The sequence below is a fragment of the Panthera onca genome, chromosome D4, assembly GCF_046562875.1.
Source record: "Panthera onca isolate mPanOnc1 chromosome D4, mPanOnc1 haplotype 2, whole genome shotgun sequence".
Classification (NCBI taxonomy): Eukaryota; Metazoa; Chordata; class Mammalia; order Carnivora; family Felidae; genus Panthera; species Panthera onca.
In genome coordinates this window covers 5,444,156-5,458,778 of record NC_138351.1, presented here as the reverse complement: position 1 = coordinate 5,458,778, position 14,623 = coordinate 5,444,156, and the positions used below count along the sequence as shown (strand labels likewise).

Genomic DNA, 14,623 nt, shown 5'->3' with positions numbered 1-14,623 from the left:
AAACAGCACGACATCATCCCGTGTGGTGTCTGTTTGATGATGTTTCCCCGTACTGGGGAGTCAGAATCCTGAATGCTCGACAGAGTAGCTGGAAGGAAGAGACAAGGCTGTGTTGATCTGGAAGGAAGGGAAGGGCGTCTTGGCATAGGACGAGATGTTACACTGAGATCCGAAGGGCTGACAAAGACGGGGGAGTCCTGAGGCATGGCAGTGCCTGTGCAAAGGCCCCGAGGCAGCTGAGAGAAAGGGTTGGGTAGCTGAGGTCAGAAGGGTCAGGGGACTAGACCAACGTGACCTAGTTCCAAGGCCATCAAGCCATGCGTGGGTCTTCAAATTTAAATCAATTAAAATTAAGTAAAATCAAGAATCTAGTTCCTTAGTTCTCAGAGCTGCATTTTAAGTGGTCAGTGGCCATATGCGCTAAAGGCCACCACGATGGACAGCACAGATCTAGAACATTCCATCACCACGGAAAGTTATATTGGGCAGCCCTGGGTAGAACATATACAGCGTTTTAGGTGGCAGGAGAATGTTCTGTTTTATTCTGAGCGCCGTCTTCCACTGTGCAAGGTTCTGGCCTGGGACACGGTGTAGCCTGATCGCTGTGCAAAGATTGCCTTGGTAGTCTGGAGGGTGATGGGGGGGAAATGGGAGGGGCGGTGGGAGGGAGGTGAGGGGCAGATAAGAGAGAGGTGAGGGGGCGGTGGGCGGGAGGTGGGGCTGGCTGAGAAGTGGACAGCCACAGTCAGAGTCTAACTCTAACCTGCACTCCCCTCGTAGACTCCAGACTCCCTAGGGGGCAACGTGTTTACAGCAGACCTGTCCCCCAGGTGCAGGGTGCGGGGTCTCCAGGGGCCACAAGGGCCTGTCACAGCTGCGAGACGAAAGGTCCTTCGGGCCCGCCTGGATGCAAGACGCATTTGCTGACCAAGGCTCGGAAGCGACCGTAGGCTGAACGTTCACAGAAATTTTTATTTGCATCCAGCCACAAGCTCCAAACATGGATAAGTCAGATCCTGTGCCTTGGGTGGGATTCCAGGCCCTCCTTCTTGGTCTGGGAGCAATTTCTCAAGCCCACAGCCGCATGCTTTGTCAGGCCCTCTGCTTGGTCGGGATTCGACTGCCTCCTGACTGCTTTTGTTAACCCACATGTGATTGTGTGAAAACGGAGCGTGCTTTCGTGTCTGCAGTGCTGAGGCTTCTGGAAGCTGGCCTTGGCTTCTCCAGGGCACAGAAACACGCAGCTGCAGATGCTCACTGGCAAAGCGGGCGTGTGTGCACACGTGTGTGCCTCGCGTGCGTGTCTGTGTGTGCACGCCGTGCCTGGGCCGTGGGAAAGAAGCAGGGGGCCACGGCGAGCTGGGCCCCTCTCCCCGTGGGGGCCGCCTGGGTGCTGCCACCTGCTCAGAGCAGCCGTGTGAGCCTGGTGTGGCTGGAGGGCACCCCGGGATCGGATGCGGCCCCAGCATCCCGCTGTGGCCGGCGCACCCCCAGCTGTCGGCGGGACACGAGGGCTCAGCGCACGGCACTCACCCAGGAAGCAGTGGCAGGAGGCCTGTGCTGTTTGTCACTCTTCCCGGGTGCGACCGTCCGCGTGTGCCTCAGTCCCAGGCGTCCAGACCTCAGCAGCCCCTTGGGGACAGGATCCTAGCGAATGGCCCCCGCCAGTCATTGCAGCCCAATTCTCTGGTTCTGTAGTGCGGTTTTCTTTCTTCCTGGGCTACAGCTCTTGCACAAAAGGGGACTCACTCTACCCTTCCTTTCCGCTCCCCCGGCCTCCTCGTGACGGAAGGAATTGGCCTGGCCATGCCACACTTGTTGTTCCGTGTGCTTTTCTTGCCGAACTCCAGGGAGTGTCACTATTTGGCCATATGTGGCTTAAATCATACCAAAAAAAGTGTTGGTTGCTGAATGGACTCTATGAGCTCTTTCTTTTAATCCGGTTAGCATTTATGACGCCCCAGCATCTATAAAATCACCAGCAGGGGGAAATGGCTGGCAGGCCAGTCCTTCGGTGAGAGAACCGCTTCGTCTCTTCCGAGCAAACCGGGACCTGGGAATTAGGCACACGTGTAGACAGCGTTTGTGTTCGGATATACTCTGGCATCTGCCAGTAGTCAGTTTTTAACAGATACATAGTGGGTGGTGGGTATTGGCAGAGAAAGACCCCCGAGCGAAAAGCCTATGTAGGAGAAAAAACACAGAAGACGTGATTTACACCAGGAGAGTTTGCCTGAAGTTTTCCCACGCCAAACGACCGTCAGGGTTCGGACGGAAGCCGGCCTAGGACTCCTGGGTTACGGTGCTGGGCTAACCCAGGAGTGGATATATACCAGGAGCTTAGATTCCTTGCCGCGTTAGACACACTGCTTATTACTGGCGAGGTCACTAGCATTTTTGTCATTGTCACTGTTATTGTCATGACATTTACAAGAGCATACGTTTGCCCCAGAAACCCTTTGGTCTTGTGCTCCAAGGCTGTATTTGAAGTGGAGAGGTAACACGTCTGGGGTTTTGTCAAATCAGTACTTTGGGATGTGTGTGGGAAGCGGGTAATTTCTGAGGGCCCAGGAGGAGAATTCCAAGCTCTCCCCGCTTGAGGATACGTTGCAATTGTAGGTGATCTCAAGGGCATCCTAAATCACAGGGCAGGAGTCCAGGCTGCCCCCTGCTATTTGCAGGTGCTGCGCTCCGGTGCCGACCCGAAGTCTCCCGGGACAGAGGGAACGGAACAGTCAGCAGAGATCGCAGATCACGGTGTTGGCCTGGCCCTGAGCCCTGTTGTCTCTGTCTCCTGAGCTTTGGGCTCCTGAGTCCTGTAGTGCATGTGGATTGATTAGTGTATGCGTTGGGTACATTTCTGGAACTTCTGATGTGTGTGTGTGTGTGTGTGTGTGTGTGTGTGTTCATGCCCCTGACCCTTTGTGAGTCTGTGGGTGTCGCCCGGTGCAGGTGTAGGCTTGTGGGGCCAGCTCCTTCCTTCCTCAGTCCCTCTGCAGTAGCTTCCGAGGGCTGTCCTACCAAAGGATCACAGGCTAGGTGTCTCAAATGACAGAAACCGGCTCCCAGTTCTGGAGTCAGATGTCCCAAATCAAGGTGTCTGCGGGGGCGGGGGCGGGGGGTGGGGTGGGGTTGTTCCTTTGGGGTCTCTGAAGGAGAGAGTGTCCCGGGCTTCTCTCCCAGCCGCTGGTGGTGCCCGCAGCCCGCGGACTTCCTAGGCTTGTGGCCGCGTCTCTCCCGTCCCTGCCTCTTGTCGTGTGGTCTTCCCTGCGCATCCGTGTCCACATGTCCCTCTTCTGATAAGGACAAGAGCCATTGGACTAGGGCCCACCCATGTGATCCCCTCTTAACCTGATTGCATCGGCAGTGACCCTATTTCCAAATAAGGGCACGGTCACAGGTTCCAACCCGTGTCGTTGGGGCCACCGTTCACCCTCCTCCAAATGCGCAGAAACGCTCACGTACTTTTCTGCATTTCTCAGGCCCTTCGGGTTCCTTTGCTCCTGTTTCCCGTGTTCTCTGACTCCCACCTTCGCCCATCTCACCACCCCCCATCCTGTCCCTGTGGCTCTTCTGCTCGGCCATCCACCCCCCCCCCACCCCAACCTGCAGCTGGCTCTGTGCAGACTGCTAGACAGCTCAGCGGGAGCGTCTGAGCGGAGTGACCCCTCGCCCCTGCCCCCGGCTGATTTATGGAGCTGTAAATACTTCCCCTGGAGAAGAGCAGCTTTATGTCCTCCGTGTGCTCCTCAGGGTCCCCTCCTCACCTGCCCTGCCAGGCAGCTTGTCTGTTGTATTTCCCACCAGTCAAAGCCCTGTGACCTTGTGACCCCTGGTGCATAAGGCTTTCCTTATCTCCTTCCCAGACCAGTCAGCGTGGCCTGGTAAACAGGCCGCTTCTCAAACACCTAAGTAATTTGAGCGAGTGGGAAAACGTGGGGACGGTCAGTTGGGAGAAAAAGACCATCCATCACTGATCCGACTGTGAGGCGGGAGTGCTGGCCCATAATAACGGGCTCTCCTGTTACCTCTGCTCTTGGCATGTCGTTCCTGCTTGGACTCGGGTCCGGTGTCCAGAGTTAGGGGTGAGCAGAGAGCTGGCCCCGGGAACAGGGGTGCGGAATCCATTAGCATCGTTGTTAAAGTTCCCCCGCTGTGCAGAGGGGAAACCCTCTTGGATAATTAGAAGGGAAGACTTCTGTTCTGCCTCTAACACTGTGGGGTGCTGACTGATCCAAGTTAGCCAGATTCTCAGTCGCCGGGGTCTGGCCCCTCCTGGCCTGTTCTGTCGTGTCCGGAGTGGTTTGGAATGGTCCTAAAAGGAAGCCTTGTGAGCTGGAGGAAAGCTGAGCAAAGATTAGTACAAACGCCGTATTTTGCACAAAAGGGAAGTGAAGCCAGGAGTTTAAATGGGAGCCTGTGAACTAACCCCAAAGGCCAACACAACACTGTGCTTCCTCTTCAGAGAACTTTCTTTCTGGCTTTGATCTTGGCCTCCAGAGCATTAATGATGATTATGATGGTGGACCAAACTAACTTGCCCCCCCCCCCCGCCACTTAAATTACATACAAGTGCTCAATAAAAATTAGTAGAAGATGTAAGTGCTTACGTGCACTTGCAAAGAGAGATGGAGACATGACCAGGAGCCAGGAATGGGGAGGAAGCTGAGTTGTGGCCACCCTGGGCTGCCAGGGCACGAGCCACTTGAGGTGGTCCTACTCTGTTTGCAGCCTTGGAGAATGTCCCCATGGTTTAGTTTATCTGAGACAAAGAGTGGTGTTTTGCAGGTGTCGTGCACTTATGATGCGGGCTCCCCAACATGTGTCCCCATGTGGCTGTGGACACATCCGTGGGCTCCAGAGTAGAAGGAACACCAGTAAGGCGTGCACACGTTGGCAAATGCTGGGGACAGGCAAAAGGCTCTGCGGATGCCTCAAATCCTCCAAGCACTGAGGCTGGAGGAGTATCCCCAGACGCAAATGCGACACTGGAGAGAATAGCCAAGAGAGGGAAAATGCTGATTGCGATCACGTGAATACATTCCTTAGCTTTACTGACATCACTTGGAATTGGAGGGATGACATTTCCTTCAATCAGGAGAAATAAGAGGTTGAGACAGAAATCGAATTCGGCTTCAGGAAAGTGAAAGAACTTACATTTCTTGTGCCCTATGTAAGGCCTCTGAACGGTCATCGAGGCTCAGCCGCAGCAGGAACCTTGGGTTTCAGCGTCAAACCAGGAAGGAACCTGTGGGGTCCAGGGAACTGAGTGTGGTAGGTAAGCGATTGGCAGCAGGCGAGGAGACCTAGGGGCTGCAGTCCTCGCCTCAGCCCTGGCCGGAGGGGGCGAACACGGAAGACGCTACCGTGAAAAACAAGACGTGGACCACCACCCAGGAAACCCGGTTTACATGCTGGGAATGTTGTGGGGGGGAATCCCAGGCCCAAGAGTTAACGTGAAGACTTGGCATTGACTGTTGCAGGAACCTAGTCCCCAAGGGGTTCCCACAGAAAACCCACCCTGTAGTGGAAAATTACAAGGCACACTCGGAGAGGCTTGGGATGCGTGGTGAGCTAGTAAACAAGGAAGCCAGAAGGATGAAAAATAAAAGAAGAAAAGGCAGTGGTGGATTTGAAAACCAAAGAGGCTGACTAGAAATAAAAAATTGTAGCCGGAGAAATGAGAAACTTAATGGGCAGATCAAGGAGCAAGAGGGTGCCCAGCTGGAGATTAAAAGGAGCTAGGGAATATCAAAGCAGCGAAACACACGGAGAAACTACATATGGGAGGAAATTCGGCATCTATGCAGAAGCCGATTTCAGAGGAGGAATAAAGGGAAATGGAGGAACGATATTTCATGAGGTATTGGTGGAGAATTTTACAGAATTGGTGGAATCGGGAATGGTACTGAAGCCCATTAAGTCTATATACAGATAAATCCACAGCTAGAGATACGTGGGAGTGGTAAAGATAGAGGGGAAACATGAAAAGCAGCCTAAGAGGGGAAACATCAGATTACCCACAAATGAACAAGAAGCAGCCTGATTTCTGCAGTAAACTCAGAAGCCAGAAGATGGCAGTGTAAGTGCCAGGCCAGAATTCCATACCCAGCTAAACTATTACTCAAGTGTGAAAGTCATGGGTAACTCTTAGACCAAGACCAAGGGTGTTTACAACCTCAGTCCTTTACCCAAAGACCAAGTACGATTCAGGATGAGCTCAGCTGAGCCCAGAGGAAGGGTGCAGTACAAGCCACATAAGCAAGGAAAAGCACTTGGTTAACAGATCAGCAAGTCTAAATAAACTCTGAGAGTAAAAATCATAAATAATAATGACCGCTGGGGCTTAGATATCCAGTATAACTGAACACCGGGAAGCAGTAACTCAAAACTGGTTGGTGGGCATGTGGTTGCATGTCTGAGCATTTCATGGCACTTGTATTTGGTCGCATTTGGAGGAAACTTTGCCAAATTAGGTCTGCCTGTAAAAAATAGGTAAGTTAGCTGCCTACTACATGTTTTAGACAAGTAAAGGGGAAAAAGAAAAATTTTAAAAATCAATCAAGTAGAAAACAGGAAAGGCAGATTAAAATGAAAATGAAATGAGAAATAAAATACAAAATGGAAACATTCAAAATAAAACTTGCCAGTTAAAAAACTCATGGTTCATATGTAAAGATTCATCAATTAACATGTTAAATTATATGCTGTTTACAGGATTCGTTTCTAAGGTATAATCATAAAAATGGTTTTAGAAATTAAAAATACAGTGCAGGACTATGTTAATCAAGAGTACCCTACATCAGGGGTGCCTGGGTGGCTCAGTCGGTTGAGCATCCGACTCCGGCTCAGGTCGTGATCTCACGGTTGGTGAGTTTGAGCCCCGCGTCGGGCTCTGTGCTGACAGCTCAGAGCCTGGAGCCTGCTTCGGGTTCTGTGTCTCCCTCCTCGGCTTGCACTCTTGTCTCTCTCTTCCTCAAAATAAATAATTAAAATTAAAAAAAAAAAAGAGTACCCTACCTCAAAATCAGACAAAATGGGCTTTTAGACAAAAGCATTAGACAGTATATAAAGACTAGCTGATGCCATAAACCTGAAGTTTATTGCACCCAGTAACATAGTTTCCAATATGGAAACACACCTTCACAGAGTTACTAATAGCCATGTGACAAATACAGAGTCCGTGAACACACATGTCATCGAAAGTAATAGATGAGCCTATTAACACTTTGAAAAACTTAACAAGTTTAATCTAATGCCCGTATGTAAATCCCTGCACTGAGCGGTTAGAGAAAACACATTCTTATTGGTAAAATGTGGAACGCTACTCTAGGTATTGAGTCCGTGCTAGGCCGTAAAGCAAATATCGGTGGTGTCGAAGAATCATCATCACGTAGACCGGGTTCTATGACAACAGTGTGGTAAGCACGCTTTCAATAACTTGGAACTATTATAATGGAAGAAAATATTATAATGGAAGTTGGAAGATATTTGGGTCTGGCCGACCAACCGTATGGAGATTAAATAACTCATTAGATGGCTGAAGAAGAAGTGGAAGGGAATCTGCACACTGAATGCTTATATTAGAAAAGGAAAAAGAAAATTTATGAATGGCAGTAGTTAGAGCAACAGTGCAAAGGTTTGAACAGACGGCTGCGGAAGGAGAGGCCAGTGGCCAGTAACCTTTCCAAGACACTCCAGCTCATGGTACATTCTTCCTTTTTTTTTTGTTTTGAATGTGTATTTATTTTTGAGAGAAAAGGCAAACATATGCTATTCGGGGAGGAGCAGACAGATGGGGGGAGACAGAGGATCCAACATGGGCTCTGCACTGACTGCAGAGAGCCCAGCTAGGGCTCGAACTCCTGGGCCGTGAGATCATGACCTGAGCCAAAGCCGGTCGCTTAACTGACAGAGCCACCCAGGAGCCCCATCTCAGGACACATTCTTAAGATGGAGAGTGAAACAACCCTATTTCAGATTCATCAGGTTGGCAAATGTTCTTTGGCCCCTGAACACAAATGTTGACACAGTCGAAGGGGAAACAACTCGATTGACGTTGATGGTGAACGCGGATGGTTTTGGGCACCCTTGAGACTTACATAAGTGAGAGATTTCAAAGCCCCGTGACATCACTCTTGCATCCGGGTGGACACTTTCAAGGAATTCTTGTATGTGTGCACGATGAGACGTGTGTACAGGTGGTGATTAAGCCCTAACAAAAATGTGGGAGCAATTTACTGCCCTGCATTTGAGAAAAGGATAAAGAAACTATGGTTGGTTTGTACAGTGAAATATTACACAGTCATTAAAATAAATGAGCATCAACAAAAATAAATCCCAAGCTGACTTTGAATGGGGAAAAAAAACTAACAAAGTGATCTTTCAGGGAAAATTTCTAAAAATATAAAACAGTAGAAATGTGCATTGGCCTGGTGCATAACCAGTTTTCAAGAAACAGGGAAATGTGGGTTTTAGATGCATTCTAGAACGTGTAATTTTTTTTAACAGTGTTCTAAATCAAATATGGCAAAATGTTAGCATAAATGTTAATGTTGTGTACACAGGTATCTATTACATTAATATTTGTAGTTTTGTGTGTTTGTACCATTTCAGTATTTAAAATTGTTAAATTAAAAAGAACTAATATTGGGAGTGCCTGGGTGGCTCAGTCAGTTAAGCATCTGACTCTCGGTTTCAGCTTAGGTCACGATCTCATGGGTTCATGAGTTCGAGCCCCAAGTTGGGTCCCGTGATGACAGCATGGAGCTTGCTTGGGATTCTCTCTCTCTCCCTCTCTCTCTCTCCCCCTCCCTCGGGTGTGCTCTCTCTCTTTCGCTCTCCCTCTCCCTCAAAATAAATAAGGTTTAAAAAATTATTTTAAAAAATAATATTGAGCAAAACAACTAGGCAAAAGGAGATGTGAGTGGTATGAATCTTGAAAGCAAAAAGGCCACACTATTGCTATTTGAAGAAGAAGAGATCTGCACGGAAAATCCAGGGCAGTCGACTCAGAAACTGTTAGAACTAGCAAGATAGTTCTGTAAAGGGGCAAGATAAAAGCGAAATATACACAGTGGACAGAAGAGAAAGATGCCCCTGGAACCTGTGACGTGTTGTTACTTTTCACGGTGCAGGGATTTGCAGATGGGATTAAGTTAAGGATTTTGAGATGGGAAATGATCCTGGATGATCCAGGCGATTGCATTCGCAGAGGTCCTTATAAAGGCAGGCCGGCCGGTGACAGTTACTAGTTGGAGATGTGGTGATGGGGGCAGAGGTGGGGCTAAACGCAAGGGAAGTACCACGAGCCAGGGCATGTGTCGCCTCCAGATGCTGCAAAAGCAAGGACAGAGACTCCCAGAGCCTGCAGAAGGAACAAAGCCCTGTCACCACCTGGGTGTTAGGACTTCTGACTTCCAGAACTGTGAAACAAGAAATTGGCACGGTTTACCCCACTAAGTCTGTGCTAACTTGTTACAGCCGCAGTGGGAAGTCGATGTAGAAATCTAAGAGTCGTCCTCCACGCCTTCTTAAACCACTAAGCCTCCTTTAAACTACTTAGATAGAAATGAAAACAGTTCACACACCAGTGACAAGAATTACAGGATACCTAAAAAACTACCTAAAAATACACGTGAAGGTCTGTAGGAAGAAAAAGCATGACAAAGAGATGTCCTAAATGAGGGAGAAGGCCCGAGACTGAGACATAGAGCATGCTTTCTCCCTATTGTCTAGAGGGCGGCTTTAAAAAAAAAAAAATTTTTTTTAACGTTTATTTATTTTTGAGACAGAGACAGAGCATGAACGGAGGAGGGTCAGAGAGAGGGAGACACAGAATCTGAAACAGGCTCCAGGCTCCGAGCTGTCAGCACAGAGCCTGACGCGGGGCTCGAACTCACGGACCATGACATCATGACCTGAGCCGAAGTCAGCCGCCCAACCAACTGAGCCACCCAGGCGCCCCTAGAGGGCAGCTTTATACAAATCATCTCTAAACGCAGCGCTTTTCTCCATCAACACCCCAGGCTTGAAATCAAACTTACCGGGGTGATTCTAAATTGAATCTGGACAAGAAGTAGCCATGAAGTTGAGAAACATGCCCCAAAAAAGTCACATTTTGTTATACTTGATGTCAAAACTTGTAATTTAACCATTATGTGACTCTGCCATAGCATCAGGCCAAGATCAGTGCTGTGGGGAGCAAGGTTAGAAATGAATAGAGGCTGTTTTAGATGGGGCGGCCAGGGGAACACCGTCCGTGGACATGACCTTTTGGCAGAGACTTGACCCTAGAGAAACAGCAGAGATCTGGGGACAGGGTGTTCTGGTTGACTGCAAGATGAGGGACCAGCTGGGTGTGTTTCTGGAAGAGTAAGGGACACCCCCCCCCCCCCCACCGCTGCTTCCAGTGGAGGAAGAGTATGGGAAGGTTAGAGAAAATTCCAGAAACATTGATACCATGGATATCAGCTGTTCACCATGACGTCTTAATTTCTTCCCAAAGGCTGTTTTAGGCACTCACCTAGGGAGGGTACTATGAGTTTAGTAAGTTACCATGGTATCTACCTATGGTTTTGGTCTCTCTAAGCTTCTGGTAGAGGCAGATATAAGACCCATGTCGAGGCAAGGGTGCTGTCCGTGGAGATTCTGCCCTGTCCGTTCCCAGCTAGATGAGGCTTTCGTACGCCTTCGCATCCAGAACCTCCAGGGGTTGGTGCTGGACATACAGACACGTTCTTTCCAGTCCTGATGCTCTCCTCCAACAATGCTTCATCTTGGGGTTGTCTCTGGTCTGTGCTGACTTTGTTCTTGGATGGGTTTGGTTCATCCCAAGAGAAACCGTAGCTTCTCTTTGTCCTCTGCGTTTTTAAGCAGGTGTCCCTGGTCCTGACTACACACTTAGAGCTTTTGACGAATGCCATTGTCCAGACCCCTCCTGGGTCCTGGTTACCGCGGGTCTTCTTGTAAGCTCCCAGGTGGCTCCAGTGTGAAGAGCTGAGCTCCCTGGTTTAGATGGTGGAGGGTCAAGAAGAATTGGTTGAGAACTCCACATGCGGGCTGGATCACTGCACCGGATTCTCCTTTGCTTTCTGCCAACTGAGGAGGGTGTGGCTTCAGGGGTGAGGGTTCATCTGTTGCCAGTGAAGGGGATCTGGAAAAACTGGACACCTCAGGCCCGGAAGAAGTCGGTGGTGGCCTCACCCCAGGATTCCAGCAAATCTGAGGGTGGTTGCCAGCACCTGGGGAAGGATGCTTTCGACAGAGTGGCCCCTCCCCCACACCTGACGCTTCCATCAACCCCACCGTCCCCCCCACTTTTACCTGGTTTGTCCGACCTGGTCTCACCTTCCCCGTCCCTCCTCAGGAGCATTTGCTGACCCAGGACCACACTTGTGGTGTCGTGCGACCATCAGCACACTTCCGTTCCAAACATTTTTAGCACCCCACGGGGAGACCCCATACCCATTAAGAGTCACTCTGTAAGTTCCCCATCCCCAGCCTCTGGCAACCACTCACCTGCTTTCTGCTTCTATAGGTTCACCTGATCTGGATATTTCATAGAAACAGACAGAGCCAAGAGTGCTCGAGTGATTAAGTCAATGGCGTAAGGTGTTTGCTTCCAGCACATACGCGTCTCTTCAGGCCACGTTAGCTATTATGGCTGAAGCAAAGGAAATACTGGCACCATCTCTGAATTAAGCCTTGTTCTGACTCCAGTAGATGGTCTCACGGCACCTTGCCGGGTGGGGTGGGGTAACACCCCGCCCTCCGTGTCCTTGCACGGGGCAGGAGAGGCAGGAGTTCATGTTCCCTACTCTGACTTCTCAGAAAGGAGCCTTCTTGGGGAACACCGAAAGACTCATTGTCAATCAACAGTGCAGGAGAAGCTGTCGGCGGGCAGGGTGAAGAATTATTCCGTGTTTCCGTACCTATTCGATGGGAAAAAAAAGATATTCTGGAGAAGCAGATACTGGGTCTGTTTGTGGTAATTGTGCAGCAATTACCAGCTGGCTTCTCCTCAAGTCTCCTCGGTGGTTCAAAAGGAACGATCCCCTTGACCTTCCTCTCTGACGTCTTCCCCCACTTCCCTCCCTTTCTAGATGAATGTATCCGTGTTGAAGAAGATCCTCCTGTATCTTTCAGGAGACGCAGCCCCGGCTGGCGGAGCCGTCCCAGGTGGATGTGTGCGAACGTCCTAAAAGTGGAGGGAGGCCGTGGGAGAAGTACCATCAACCTGGTCCCCTAGAGGGAGGAGATGAGAGCCAGTCGTGACCATCAGGTCCCGGCCCCCAGATCCCCAGGGCCTGCTCCTTGTAGATGTTTTTGCTGATCAGCCCAGAGTCGCCGATGCTCCTGTTCTACCCGAATACAGACCCGTTGCCCGTGCCTGCTGGGAAGCTACGGTTTGTCACCGGGCTTTGGAGAAACTGTCATCAGTTTCTCCCATCAGGGGAGATGGGAGTTCAGCTCACGCCCAAAAGAGAGCACTGTGATTTTAATGTGTCATTTGCTATCTCCCATTCCGGCTTGATGACCACTTTATATGCCCTCCCGGTGCATTCATGTTACGCAAACCTTGACGAAGCATTTGAATATCAAGCAACTTGGAAGTTTCCTTCCTATGAAACCCTCCGATTAAGCTGGGCTCTGGCCAGAACACCGTGACGTGGTGTCTTTATCCTATTCAGGGCGGTCCAGATTGTGTCGAAGTGACCGCTGCAGACTGTCAGATCGCATCGGGTTTAGTGTCCAAAAGACTCAGGGTCTAAGGTGGGAGCCGCGGGAACCAGGGTTCCCCCAGCCCAGCTTGTGCAGTTGCCTTTATGAAGAGTGTACGTCCAAATGCCACCCTGCTTGGTCCGGCCTGTCTTTTCAGGGGGTTGTTCCACATTCCAGCTTTGTGTCCCTCCACGAGAATTCTCACCTGCAACTTACTTCAGTGCACTGAGGAAAGGGTTGGCTAGGAGAGAATCAAGGTAGAAGCTTGATGTGGTTAATGATGTGGTTAATGATGATTACTGCTAATTAGTGACACCTTTACAAACAGCTATGCATCCACTCTCCCTTGTGAAGTAAGACCATCCCTTCGTCTTAAAACCCACAGCCTCCCCTCCCCCTGCTGCCCCCTGCCGCCCCCTGCCACACAACATCTAGGGGCCACCATCCATCCTGTGAAATGTACCCCAAGGGCCCACTAGAAATCCTGTCATTTGCCATCCAATTAAGGCAGTCCTAACAGATTTCAAACTCACTGCTTAAAAAAAGCGTAGGAACCCAAAGATTCAGAACATGAATGTATTTTGTGGTCATTTTCAGATTGCTCAATTATATTCCTTTGGTCTGAAGCGAGTTCATCTCGTGATTGACCGTCTTGTCTGTCGAGCCTTAGTTTTGTTTTTTTTTTTTACGTGTTGACAGAATTTAGCAGTGCACGTCCATCTCGAGTAATCTCTCAGTTCCTGACCACACCAGGCACGTACACGCGCACACACACACACACACACACACCCCTCTCCTCTGCCATCTGTTTCACTTCCTCTTGTTCACCAGCTGAGAATCCCGTCCCGGGATGGGTTGAGCCCAACTGTTCAGCCCCACTCGTGCTGCACCCCGGGTACTGTCAGGCCTGCTCTCGCTCCCGCGTGGGGCTGTGCCCGGGTCCCCTGCTCCTGCCCGGGGTGCCGTGGGACAGAGCCTTCGGCAGCACTCGGCCTAGACACCTTTGTTCTGTCCCGGCCAGGGATTAGCTCATTTTTCAGTGTGTGTCTGTCTTGTGATGGATTTTTCCTCATCGAAGCTTTGAGGTGCTGTGGCCAGAAGGGGGATGGCCTTTCCGAGTGCAATTACATCACGAGTCCCCGAGGTTGGATTAAGATCTAGGGTTTGCAGAGAGAAACACAGCTGATCTTCATTTTCGGGTTCCGTATTTTCGAGTTCACCCACTGCCTAACGTGTACGTGTAACCCCAAATCGGTACTCCTGGCGCACTGGGGGCATTTAGGCGTGCCCAGAGCCGTGAACATTTAGAGTTTTCCGATGCACACATTTCTAGCTGAGGCCCAAGAAGGCAAGACCCGTCTAATTGTCCCAGCTTATACTGTAAACAAGGGTACTTTTTGGGGGTCTATATAGTCTTTTTTTCCCCTGCACTTTTGTGCTTTGTGTTGGTGATTTCGCAGCTTAGTTTTTTTAAACGTTTATTCATTTTGAGAGAGAGAGAGAGAGAGAGAGTGCAAGTAGGGGAGGGGCAGAGAGGGAGGGAGCCACAGAATCCGAAGCAGGCTCCAGGCTCTGAGCTGTCAGCACAGAGCCCGACGTGTGGCTCGAACCCATGAACTGTGAGATCATGACCTGAGCCGAAACAGGACGCTCAACCGACTGAGCCACCCAGGCGCCCTGGTGATTTTGCAGTTCAAAATCCCCCCCGGGGACAGTGCTGAAGGGCGGCCTAGCGTTCCTAAACACCAGAAGGCTGTGATGTGCCTCGTGGTAGGAAACCACGTGTTAGATAAGCTTCTTTCAGGCATGAGTTAACAGCAGCGTCAGCCGTGGGCTCGATGTCAGTGGATCAACGATATGTGTTAATAAGGCGTCTTTAAGCGGAAACACACAGAAAATG

At 50.2% G+C, this 14,623-nt stretch overlaps 1 protein-coding gene across 5 annotated transcripts in view; it reads left to right on the top strand.

The window, feature by feature from the left end:
• ROR2 (receptor tyrosine kinase like orphan receptor 2) overlaps nucleotides 1-14,623 on the top strand; it is a 199,582-nt gene that overhangs the window by 155,026 nt on the left and 29,933 nt on the right. The window lies entirely within an intron of this gene.